Raw genomic sequence first — 12,871 nt, 5'->3', positions numbered from 1 at the left:
CGTAGGACTACGATGGGTGAAAAAAGTTACATTTTCCAGTTTCTAATTGAAGTAATGGAGGAAAAAAAAGATTGGCCAAAGCTAAGGTTTGGATAAGTCTTAATAAATTCGCTCCCTTACTTGGAAAGATGGTGTTTAACAATGAAGATAAGCAAGAATTTATCGATGTTGTGCATAGTTTCTACAAAAACATGGTGGAAGCATGGGGAAAAAGCTCTATTACACATTACATGGTGCATACTAAGTCAATATTTTAAAGTTATATGAATTGTATAAACTATTGAGCATAGTTTTACTCATGTGTGATATGTGTCATTGTAGCATATCCTTAAGGCACATGGGCCATACTTTGCAGAAAAGGGAGGCATTGGAGTTTGGTCCATAAGGGATGGAAATTCCACATTGGATAGTGTGTGGTGGCATACCAAAAGAAAAACGATCATGGTGGAGGGATAAATGGTAGCAATCCAATGATCCAATTGCAATCTTGGTGGTATAGGATTATAGTAGTGGATGAAACTAAACTCTTGCAAAAGAGAGCAAATGAAAATGTTGATGAATCGGCTACATACATGATGGAATCACGTTGTGTCACCAAAAGAGTGCATTATGAAGCCTCAAGTGCCAAAGAAAACCATGCCAAGTGGCTAGAAACAAGGCTTCGACGTGACAAGCCAACAAATCGGTTTAAAGAGAGCTAAGATAGTAAGATGAACAATGTATTCAATGTGAACACAATTCATAGTTTAAGAGAGAAAGAGAGAGTGTGCATCTATGTGAATAAGTCTTACAATTTAGGGTTATATAAAAGAGGGTTTCACTTTGTATCTTATTCATTGATTTCTCACATCTCTTATGCAAGAAAGATGGCTAGGCCTAAGGTAGTTGTAAATAAGCTTCTGCTCAGAGCCCCATATTGTGTTCAGCCCCTTGGAGCATCTACTAGCTCAGATGCACTCCCTTCTCAACTTAAACCAACTTCATCAAGAAGCCACCCTCACAAGGGTCCTCCTTAGCATCCCCACAAGAAATGCAAGTGGAAGTCAAGTACAATGAGCTTTAGAGAAATAAGGAGGTATCAACTCTCTTTTGATCTCATCATTATAAAGGTGAGCTTCTCGAGACTTGTTCGTGAGATTGTGCAAGACCTCTACCGCATAGAAAGTAGGAGGTGGTTTTTGGCACAAGGTCAGGATAGACCTGATCACTTCACAAAAGAATATCTTCATGCTCTACTGTGTGTTGTAGAGGCCTTTTTAGTTGACTTGACTGATGCTCAGTGTTGTGCAATATATGCGAAGCGCATCACTATAACTCCCAAGAACTTACACTTGTAAGAAATCTTCAAGCAGTGAAGGATGCATTCGTTCCAATGGAATGAGCACAGTTTATAATGTTATCTTTTTTAGTATAGTGTTCTCCTCGTGCATTATATATATGACTATGCCCAAATGCAAAATTGTTGTATGCGCCCTTAAAATATGAATTATTTGCCCTTTGCTCTCAACTTTAACTGTGCATATTCATTGTATTTTCAACTCTTACTTACAGTTTTTACTAGCACTATCAATTTCAATAGGAAAAACATGCAAAAATTTACCATTTCTTGTTGCAGAATTTACTCATGATGCCTCTATATAGTCTATGTGGTTCGAAGTTTCTAAGGGCAAGTAGTCATCACAATGTTGATTTCTCGATGATCAATCTATCCATAATTTTGGTGTGGGGTAATTTTTAAAATACTAAACTGTATCGAAGTGCGACAAAACTTCACACGTGCACTCGTTAGGTGGCCAAGAGCCCTTTTTAAAAAAAAAGGCTATAGACCCCTGGTTTAAAGTTTGGCATCTGAAGCCACTTTCCTAGCAGCAAGGAAAGTGGCTCTAGATGCTAGACTTCGGACCGCTAGGAAAGTAGCTCTAGACCCAAAAAAAAATTTGGGCTCTTGCCACCTAACAAGTGCGCATGTGAAGTTTCGTTGCATGTTCATTATTCTTCTCATTTTCACATCTTGCTTTCTTTGCTTCCTCCATTCTCACACCCCCAACCTCTATCTCTTCTCCATCTTGCCCTCCTTGAGCTTGCATGACACGCACCAAGAAAGCATGTCGCCATTTCAGCCTAGGGAACATCATCACGCCAAGACCCGCCACCTGGAGCACAAGGTGAAGCATGTCGCCATTTCAGCCTAGGGGACAGCATCACGCCAAGTCCCGCCACTTGGAGCACAAGGTGGAGCATCCTCTAGTGCAGCAGAGGGGGTGCTCCCCATAGAGCACAACGACTACCATACAAGAAGAGGAGATTGAAACTGGGCACTGTCACCCTTCGGAAGATAAGGAGAATCCAACGTGGATACGATCTTCTCATCCTGAAAAGATATTTTCATAAGGTTATTCGAGAAGTTATGCAAGACTTGGAGCTAAAAGGGATAGGAAGATTTTGGGCACGAGTGTGTAATGGCCCACCAGCAGGAAAGTGAACAGTTGCAGCTATGGAGGCCTTGCAAATGGCTGTAGAGGGGCTTCTCATCAACTTTTTTGATGATACACAGCTAGCGACCATCCATGCAAAGCACATTGCAATCACAGATAAAGACATGAACTTTATCTTTTTGCTTTGATACAGTAAGGGGACTCCTCCATAGGTTATGAGATTAATGATGCAAGGTTTTGTAATGAGTGCTATAGCACCATAGCATCTTGGAAGGCCAAAATATTTTGTATACTCTACCACATTGGAATATTTATATATATATAATATCCCATGCGATGTATACTGAGTTCAAATAATTGAGTAAAGTTTTTTTTAAAATTTTTGGAAATGCATAACTCTTAATTTTTGTTTAATGTACGCACATATCAAAAGTAGTAATACACAGATACGAGTTACGTTATTTCCTATGCACAATTGTAAGTGTAGTACTACAAGTTGACATAATTAAATTGGATTATGTTAACATATACGAATGTATCATTCACGTACCACACATTATCATCACACTTACATGAACCACACATTTATTCAATAAATATTTATTTATAGGAACAAAGTAAATTATCTTATATTCATTAAGAAAAATACATGTGATGGTTGATAGTGATGGAAGATACAAAAAATCCATAGCTAATAAGAACTCTCATTCATTCCTTCGCTTTTTCATTGGTGGAGAGGAGAGGCTAGCTTCTGATGAAAATAGAAGCTCCTTCTTTGCTTCAAAAATGGCACACTCTCCCTTCAGCTCTTTCTCCAGGAGAAGCGGATCTGACACTTTAGCAAGGTCACCTTATGTAGTAAGCACACACATTGCTCGACCATGCATTTAGTGAAACAAGTAAAGAAGCTTTGATCGCTTGACTAGCACTACCTTGTCCAAGCTAGATGTCACAGGTATCGCTCAAAAAGGTCCAAACTTGGTCAAAGCTCAAATTTTCATGATTGTTTCCTACCCTCGTGGTGAGCACTTCTTTTGGAAGACCACCAAGTCTGCAACAAGGTTTCCAATGTACTCCTTAATAGCTAAATCCTTCTGTCGATCTGCATGTCGAGTTGCTCCTTACTTGGATGCAAACTCATATATATATATAGTATATCCTGAGTAATAAAGTCAAATCAAACAATATAATTAGCAACTAACCTAGAGTTATCAAAAAGTGATGAAACTTGATGGTAGGGTGCGTTGAGTCACCCAGAGTCCACCGGTGAAATCTTGGCAAAAAAGTTTGTTGCATAAAAATATATGGTAGTTAGAAATCTCACCTTCTCCACATCATCTTGTATCTTAATTTCATCGTATGTCAGCAAGGCACCTCTTTGGGTAGAGGGATCTACAAATTCCTTGGTAGGAAGATGGGGCCTTGTCCCAAACAGATCATGCTATAGTGCTTCAAATTCAGCATCCAGCATAAGGTAATCTTCTTTAACTGAGGTAATTTGCTCTTGTGTTGCCACGATGGCACTCACTGTATCTAAGCTTTTGCCATCATATCTTCCAATCTCTGCCATTGTTGGATGCACATCCATGTAATCATAATCGATCAAGTCTTCTATCGAATCCCTGACTGTAGCAATTTCAACTGTGGGAGCTTTCGCTCGACCGCCAAGACCCACAGACCACTTATTGTTTCAAGCGTTCCAAGCGAGCTCTAATGGTTATCTCTCACCTAGCCGATGCGCCGTCGATCCTACGAGTGTAGTGAGCTTAACTTGATGCTCGATCGAGTACCCTCCTCTCTTTTGCACTCCGGTAGCTCCACAATCCTAGATGCTAGCTCAAGCATCCTCAAGCCTCCTCCATCTCCAAGCTCCATCCTCCATAGCCGCACGTGCAAGAGAAGAGAAGAGAAGAGAAGAGAAGAGAAGAAGAGGAGAGGAGATGGTGAAGAGCTTCACCCTCTTGATCCCTCACTCTCACACACACTCACTCCCTCACACTATCACACTCCCTCTCTCAAGAGCACACACAAGCAAGAAGGAGAGAAGAAGAGAGGAAGAAGAAGACTCCTTTTGCCACACACCCAAGAATGAGCTCCTCATTCACTTTTCAACTTTATATACAAAACCCTAAATCCCTTTTGGGTGGTCATCCCCTTTTCCCCTTTTTACATGGCCGGCCATAGCCTAGGCCCTTTTTTCCATTGTCCTTCTATCTTCCTAGCTTCCTTTTTACCGCCCCTCTACATTTACAAATTGCACGGGTGAGAGCCCGGTGCTCTTTTACAAGATTTTAGGGTGCTCCTTTTTATTTAAAAATGCACCTTTCCCCTTTTGTATTTGCCTTGGACTTTTAAGGTTGCCCTTGCGCTTTTGGCCTTTTCTCCTTTTTTTTCTTCAGTCGGGCTACCTTTTTTCCGCCTTTGCCCTGCATCTTTTCCACTTTCTTTTGCTTTCTTCATGTTGGGGTTAACATTACCCCCCTCCTAGACGAGTGCCAGTCCCATGGCACTCATTGTCGTAGATAGCAAGTGGTAGCATGCACCGAAGACGTGGGTGATAAGGATGCCTGTGGTTTTTGTGGGGTTTGCATTGGTGGCCGGCACACGTGTTGGTTTGTTGGGGATCCTGCACCGAACTATTCTTTCCGGGCTTGTCGAATGGTGAGGGGTGAGCAGTCGGAGTTGGGTATTGATGAAGAACGAATGACACTTCCATTGTGGTCTTCAACACCTGCAATTGAAAACCTCTCAGGTGGTCTCTTCCTAAGGGTAGTGCTAGTCTTCCCTATTGTGCACAAGACATATTTGATTAGTTTGGGAGATAGGTCGAACTCTAAGCAAGCTGAGAGTATTGTCCTGCACTTGAGGACCCAAACTGTGAATATACTTCAGTGTAGGCATTATGTGAGTGCTTGTGCATACTTAGATATTACTTAGTTAGAAGACTGTTGGCCTAGTTCCTTGTATAGCAAGGGGCTAAGTTGATGGAAAAATGTGTCAATGAAGACGTGGAGTACACTTGAAGATTGCTGGAGACGTCACTATGGGCTTTCCATTGTCTTTCAAGCCTTGCTTACCTCGGTGGGTTGTAAGGGCGTTGAGATGAGTGCAAAGGACTATCATGGCCGAGACGATCTCCCTAGGTATGTCCTACCCTTAATGTGCCCTCAAAAATTATGGGGGATGTATAAAAGGGCTAAGGGATTAGGGACGGAGCAAGCTGACCAAGGTCGCTAGTCATTCCTAATTTGAGGACCCCTAGGTGCGGTGCTGTGATCGTGTGTGCTTTTTCTTTCTTTCTTTCTTTCTTTCTTTTTTTCTTTTCTTTTCTTTCTTTCTTTTTTTTTCCCAATATAATAGCATGAGGAGGCGTATACATGGAGGCAACGGTACAAGGGCATGACAGGAATTTTACCCCTCGTCATTTGAACAGTAGGTAAGGGTTGGTGGAGGGCGGGGGGCCTTGTTAAGGAATTTTCGACTCAACAAGTAGCCTTTGATGTGGAGGTGGGTTTTGAGGGTGGTGGTAGAAAGAAAGGGGTGGTTGCACTGGGTGAATTTGCTATCGTTCATGTCTTCGAGTAGTGCACCATAGAAAGATGGCAAAAGAGAAGCACGCATCATGAGGTGAGTCATGGTGTTGCTGTCTATGGCGTTGGGGTCAAAATAGAGGGGTGGGAGGTGGCGTTCTTGGGGTGCGGGTTCTTGGTGGACTAGGATCCTAATTAACCTAAGATAATTACAAGTGGTGATGAATGCGGGGTCGGGGCAAGAGGTGAATTCGCTAAGAAATTTATCTATAGAGCTATACAAGTCGGGGAGGGTGAAAAGGAGGACGTTTCTATGGGAGGTGCTATTGGTATTATAGATGATGGGAAAATCGAACCTGCCGTGGATGGACGGGTTGAAGTCCACTCCTACCCTTCGAGGATACGGCATAAAAGTGGGGTCGTTTCTCTCTAAAGGGAGGGTGTTGCAAAATGCCATCCACACTTCCAGGTTGACATCAAAAATGCGTCTCCTCCAGGTGGGTTGGCAATTATAGCCTTCCATTGATCTAGGCACCTGGAGGACTTTATCTTGCAAAAACTCGCGGTCCTCGGCTCCCCAAGCAGTTGGGTGAGCCTCACGCTCCGCTAACCATTTGGCTTTGAGCCTGGCCCCCATGGCAATGACATCCTCCACCAGCTGAATGGGTAGTACCCTATTCAAGGCAATGGGAAACTCAAAGCACAGGTCGAAGGGGTCGCGGTTATACTCCTGTTGTTCCCAAATAATCATTTCGGCACAGAATTCAGTAGGGGAATCTTGGGTGCGCAGTAGGAGAGGGGCAGGCTGTCTCTGGATAGGTCTGGCATTCAGCTTTCTTCTTGCCTTCTCCACCATCTCTTTCCTACGGTTGGTTTGGGCCACTCTTCACTTGGTAGATGTATCAGGGGGCTGTACTTTGGCTTGTTGTGGTTGAGGGGGTGGTGGGACATATTCCTCCTCATGAGCTCCCAGATCAAGCTCCGATTCACCCCCTTCTGCTTGTTCATCTTCTTGTGTTTTCTCCTCTGTGAAACCGAGGTCGTCTATCTCCTGTGCCGTCAGGCCTACCTGTGCAAGATATCTTCTCTGCTCTTCTAGGCTTTGCGGCGGGCCTCCTAGCTGCAGCGGCACGTGCATGCCTGCTGTGAGAGCCCTACGCGCAATGGTTAGTTTCCTTTGTAGCTGATCATTGGCTTCATCTCCTTCTGGTCTGGTGGCCTGGAGCAGTGTATTGAGAAAGGTGTGCTGCTGAGCTATCATGGAGAGCTGGGCTGCTTCTGCCTGATTCTCAGCCAGCACCCTGTCTCCTTCGGCCTTGGCTAGCCGGCATGCTAAGTCCCTTACTCTATGTTTGTTATGATCGGACCATTCTTTTGCCCTTCTCTCCATATCTTCCAGGCTCTCCCCCTGATTGAGGGTCATTGCCATGAGTTGCTGCTAAGCCTCGAGCTCACGGTGCAGGCGGGACTGCTCCTGGTGTTCCTCTGCGATTTGCGCATTGAACTGGTCCAGCTTCACCTGCATCTTTCGCACCTGTTGTGCCCTTAATTGATCCAGCTCTGCAGCCTCCTGTCTGATTTTGTCAAGCTGGCTTTGCGCTTCCAGGTTGGCTGCAGATAACTGATCATTCTTGCGCCGAAGGTGGGCATTCGTTTCCCTCTCCCCGTTGAGATGCTCCATCAGGATTTTCCTTCTTCCCTCACAGGCAGCGTCGCGTTCCTTCAGGGCTCTTAGTTCTTCTGCCTCCTTAGTGCTGGCCTCCTCCCTAAGCACCGCGATTTTCCTTTGATATTCTATTATCTGCTTCACTCTGTCTAGCTGAAGGGCGGCTTGTGATTCGAGTTCCGCTGCCAGCTCCTCCACGGCTATCCTCCTTTCTTGCCTAGCTCTTTGCGACTGTGCGAGCAGCTCCTTCACGTACTCGTCGTAGTGGCCTACTGGAGGTGGAGGGTGGGGCATGGTTGTAGTGGTGGCAACCTCTTCTAATTTTTGTCTTTTCACTTCCGACCCTTCGGCCGTGGCTACCCTTTTGGCAGCTGAAGCTGGGGTGGCCACGGCCGCTTCCCTTGCCAGCTCCCTTTCCACCAGAAACTACAGCCAGGTGACCATGTTGCTCTCATCGATTTTTGGGGTGTGCCCCTGGGTGGCGGTGGCAAGGGGTGTCACCATTATAGGGGTGGCTTGCATGGGTGGCATGAGGAGAGGGGAGGTTGGCCTGATTGGGTCCTTTCCTTTTCCTTCTGCAGGAGGCAGGTGCACAATTTTCGACACACCAGTGCTGGGACCGGGTGCCTCAGGTTGGTACGGACCCCCTGCTCCTTCCACGTCTCTTCTTTGCTGTTCCTCGATGGAGCGATGGGTCGCCAGCTCCAAATCTTCTTCTTCCCTCCTTCTCAGCTTCTCCTCGGCCCTCTTTTTTCTTTTCTCCTCTTCCCTTACCAACTCCCTTTGGGCCCATTCAAGCTCTTCCTTCTCTTTCCTCCTTCGCTCCTCCTCTCTTTTTCCGTGTAGGGCCTTAATCCGTTGTTCTGCCTTTCTTTTTGGTGTAGCCTGGGGTTCTCCCTCCTCATCGGTGTCCGTTTTCGTTTCATCAGACTACTCTTCCGCATGAGGCTGGGACTGCAACGGCAATTCGCCACTTTTCTCGTCACCTCCCTGTTTGTCTTCTCCTGCTCGTCCCTGCCCTATCGCTTCGTGGATGATTGCAGTCAGGGCACCTCCAAACCCTATGCTGGAGGCCTTGGAGGATGAGGCTTTGCAGGTCAATCGGGTGAAGGGGATTCTCCTGCCACGGCTCTTCCTCCTGTCGCCAGGGCCTTTGCCGAAGCCTCAATTGTCTTCCTTATGAAACCATTGAGGTTCACCTCGTCCAGCGATTGCGCAGCGATGCTTTCGAGCAGAGGTACATTGATTCTGGACATAATGCTGTTGTACTACTGGCTCGAGAATAGGGCATGCATTATCTTCGCGTGCAGCTGAATCTCTTGATTGGGGATGTCTGCCAGGCTAATTCCGTCGTTGGTGTGGACCTTCACTTTGTCCATCCCCAACATGGCATAGACGTCTCTTTTTGGTTTCCTCTCCACCTTGTTTGGGAGCCCTAGTGCCCTTTCTATTAGTTCGGGGGTTAGTTCGACCTGCACTTGTCTGGTAGCTTCCCTGTTCCACACCGTGATGGTGCCCCTGTTTCTGTTGAAGGTGCGCAAGAACTCGGCGCACAGGGTGTAGTTTATCCTCTGGCCCACTGCGTCTAGGTACCTCTGTAGGTGGCATTGCTCTATAATTTGTCGTACCGCACGTCTTCCAGGTTGAATATGTGGCGGAACTTCAGCTGGTTGAACGCTCTTGTTTCCACCGTGAGGCCGTACTTCACTTGTTCTTCCTCCGAGAAGGGGAGCTTGCCTGCTTTGTCTTGGCTTGCCATGGTCGCCACCTGCACATTTAGCCAATTCCCTTTTTAGTCTTTTTTGGCAACCAATTTGCTGGACGACCACAAACATAGCAGATTTTATTGTCCATAGCCCTAACTTTTCTTTTTAGACTTCTATCACCTCCTTTATATGGCATTTCAATTTTGAGCTTTTCACACTTGGTTTACTTTTTAGATTTTTGGTTTACTTTTTAGATTTAACTCCGTTTATACCCTTACTGCCCCTTTCCCCTTTTGGAAAAGAAGAATCCGTCCCAAGATTGGAGGTTGTGGGGCCAAGGCATTCATGTTTATTTGTGTAGGAGCCAAACGTAGAAGTTAGGGTTATATTCTAGGTGTGCAGCCCAGTCCAGGTCACAGGGTCGAATGCCTACATGTGTGATGTACGTGAGGACATCTGTGAGCAAATAACCGGAGTTGACCCGACTTGCAATGTGGAGCTCTTCCTCTGTTAGGAGGCGATCGAGATAGGGGTGCCCTGAGATATGATCGTCCATGGTCCGACCCCGAAGAGTGGTTAACACTCTATGCGAGGTAGGTGCGACGTAGGTGGGATCATACTCGGCCGTTTTGATGGCTCGGCGTTGTTCAACGTTGGTCATTATGCGGCATCCGTCGACTTCCCATTTCAACCTAAGAGCGTACCACTGCTTCAAGAAGGGTGATCCCGTATCCGCCAGGTATAACAACCTTGCGCTCTCTTGGTCAGTGATGGTAGATGTTGTACGTGGGTCAAATGATGTGATGAGGCGTTGCTTAATGGCTTGCTCTTTGGAGACCTTGCTAGCGAGCAACTCGGCGGCAGAGCGAGAAGCCTGTGCAAAGGCGAATTCAAAAGTCTCCCAAGAGCAAGGCATATTGCGCACGTCTGTTCCAAAGGGTTCTGCTAATAGTCCCAAGTCCAGGCGATCATAGCTCAGGCCAGTGCAACAAAGGTGGCATTGAGCTATTTGATGCAGTCCACCACATCATCTCCAGTGTCCTCTGCGAGGTCAGTGGCGGCCAGCGTTAGAAATGACTTTCGTTCATAGGAGGTCTTAAGGCCGGCGGTTGGTTGGGGTTTGCTGGAGCTGGAGGTTCTGACAGTACAGAGCTACACGGCTGGGGGTCTGTTTGAGTCGGCAACCTGGGCGTTGGCCAGATGGATGGGTTGGGTTTGATCTTAGGGGCTATGCTGCTGCAGTTAGCTAGGCTACTGAGCGGCGGGTTGGGTTGGTTGGATGATGCCACTTGTGGTGATGGCCGTTGTTTGGGCCGATAGGCATGTGCGCCACTCTTGGGTTGACACGTAGAGGGGTCGGATGAGTGGGGCGAGCCCTGCGATTCATGGTCTTGAGGCATCAGGGGACAAGGACTGATTAGACTTGAGGTCGACGTAGAACTAGTGCGTTTGACAGTTGGGATTTTAGGGATCCACAATAAGGCATTCCCCTCATAGTAGCCTTGTGCACGTAGGAGGATTTTAGGGATCCATATTTGTTTAATCACGTGGCACTTGCGATGATGGCATCTTGGTTTCCTAGGTTTAGATTTGTAGGTCTTCTACAGACATGCGCGCCTAGTTCTAGGCGGTTCTTGAGGCTGCTTAGGTACCCATTGCAAGTGAGTCTGTTGGGATTTTGCTTTGGGTGCTGCGGGCCGCGGTTTATGGGGATCTGGGTGTGGTAGATATGCATGGCCCCCCTCCTTAGTCCTAGCTACAATTGTTACTATCGGTGGCCTTGTGAGCGGTGATAGGGTTACGAGGCCCTTGCTGAAAGTCATGATAATACGCACGTTGCCAATCGTTAAGTGGATGCGTTGCGACTCATAATCAACATTGCAGCGGGTCTGCTTTTTAAAGGTTCGCCCGAGCAATGACTTTGTGCTTGCATCCATGGCACTTGGCAACACGTAAAACAGCATGGGGATAGTTTCAGACTCGATAGAAACGGCGACTCGGCATGTGCTGAGTATCGGGTAGGATTGAGCCTTGTATGGGCTTAATTTGGCTGTTGTGGGATGAAGTATTGGCGCGCCATGCTGGGTCCAATGCTCGTGCGTTAAAACGTTAAAATCTGCCCCCTCATCAATCAGGGCGTCGAAGGAGCACGTCTGCTTGGCAGTGATCGTGACATAGAGGTAGGCGGTCCTACAGGCTCCTCCTCATTCTCGCAAATTTCCATAATTATGGCTACTCGTATTTTGACGGGTGGTTCTACCATTGGTAGCTCATGTAACGAATGAGTGGGTGGGTAGTACTTCTTGACCCAACTGCCATTGAAGAAGCCCATTCCTTCACCATCCAGTGTTTCCAGCTCAACATTACCAGTTCGGCTAATTGCCTGTACCTTGAAGGGTCCGAGACCTCTGAATTTCATCTTTTTCTTATGTCCTTTAACTGAGTAGAGGAGCACTAGGTCACCCTGCTCAAACTCCCATTGCTTGACATGTTTGTCAAACCAGCTTTTGCGTCGGGCTTTCTCGTAGATAAGTACGTGGGTGGCTAGGAGACGAACTTCTGACAGGCATTCCAGCTCAACCAAGTGTTGCGTCCATGCTTCCTTCCCTTCCCATCATTCTTGGAGTGCTATCCTCAGGCTAGGGACGAAGAATTCTAATGGGAGAATGGCTTCAGTCCCATAGGTTAGCCTAAAAGGTGTTTGACCAACGGCCGTTTTATAAGCTGTTCGGTAGGCCCACAAGGCTGCCATCAACTTGTTATCCCAGTCACTTCGTGAGGCTGAGACTACTTTAGTCAGGACATTGACGAGAATTTTGTTGGTTGATTCAGCCTGGCCATTAGCCTGAGGGTAGTATGGTGAGGATTTGCGATGGATGATGAGAAAGGTGGATAGGAGATGGACTATCACTTCGTTGATGAAGTGTGTTCCTTGGTTGCTAACCAGTTCGATGGGGCAACCAAAACGTGAGATTACTTGCTCCCATAAGAACTTGGCAGTCGTCCTAGCATCGTTTCTCTGCGTGGCTCTCGCCTCCGCCCGTTTGGTGAGGTAATCCGTGGCCACCACGATGTACCTGGCTTGTGAGTATTGTGCCGCGGGGCTGATGGGTCCTATGAAGTCAATCCCCCATTTTTCGAATGGTTGGCGAGCAATAACAGGGGTTAGCTCCATCTGATCTTTATGAACCGGGACTTTTGTCCATTGGCACTCATCACAATGCTTGACGAATTGTGTAGCATCGTGAAAAAGTGTGGGCCACCATAGCTGGGACTTCAGCACCTTCCGTGCTGTCGTGTCTCCGCTAAAGTGTCCTCCTGCAATACCGTTGTGTGCCTCTGAGAGCACATCGTGCATCTCATACTCACATACGCACCTACGTAGCAATCCGTCTTGTCCCAGCCTATAGAGCTGGCCTGCAATCAGCTGGTAGGGCAGGATTTTCAGGATTAAGCGCTTAAGCCATGCCCGTTCTATTGGTCGTTCGGGCAGCCCATGCTCGAGCACTTGGACTATGTCGTCTGCCCAGTATG

Source organism: Lygodium microphyllum, chromosome 16 (assembly GCF_053477565.2).
Source record: "Lygodium microphyllum isolate KBCC chromosome 16, Lygodium_microphyllum_v1.1.10, whole genome shotgun sequence".
Lineage (NCBI taxonomy): Eukaryota > Viridiplantae > Streptophyta > Polypodiopsida > Schizaeales > Lygodiaceae > Lygodium > Lygodium microphyllum.
Note: the sequence above shows the minus strand (reverse complement) of the source record.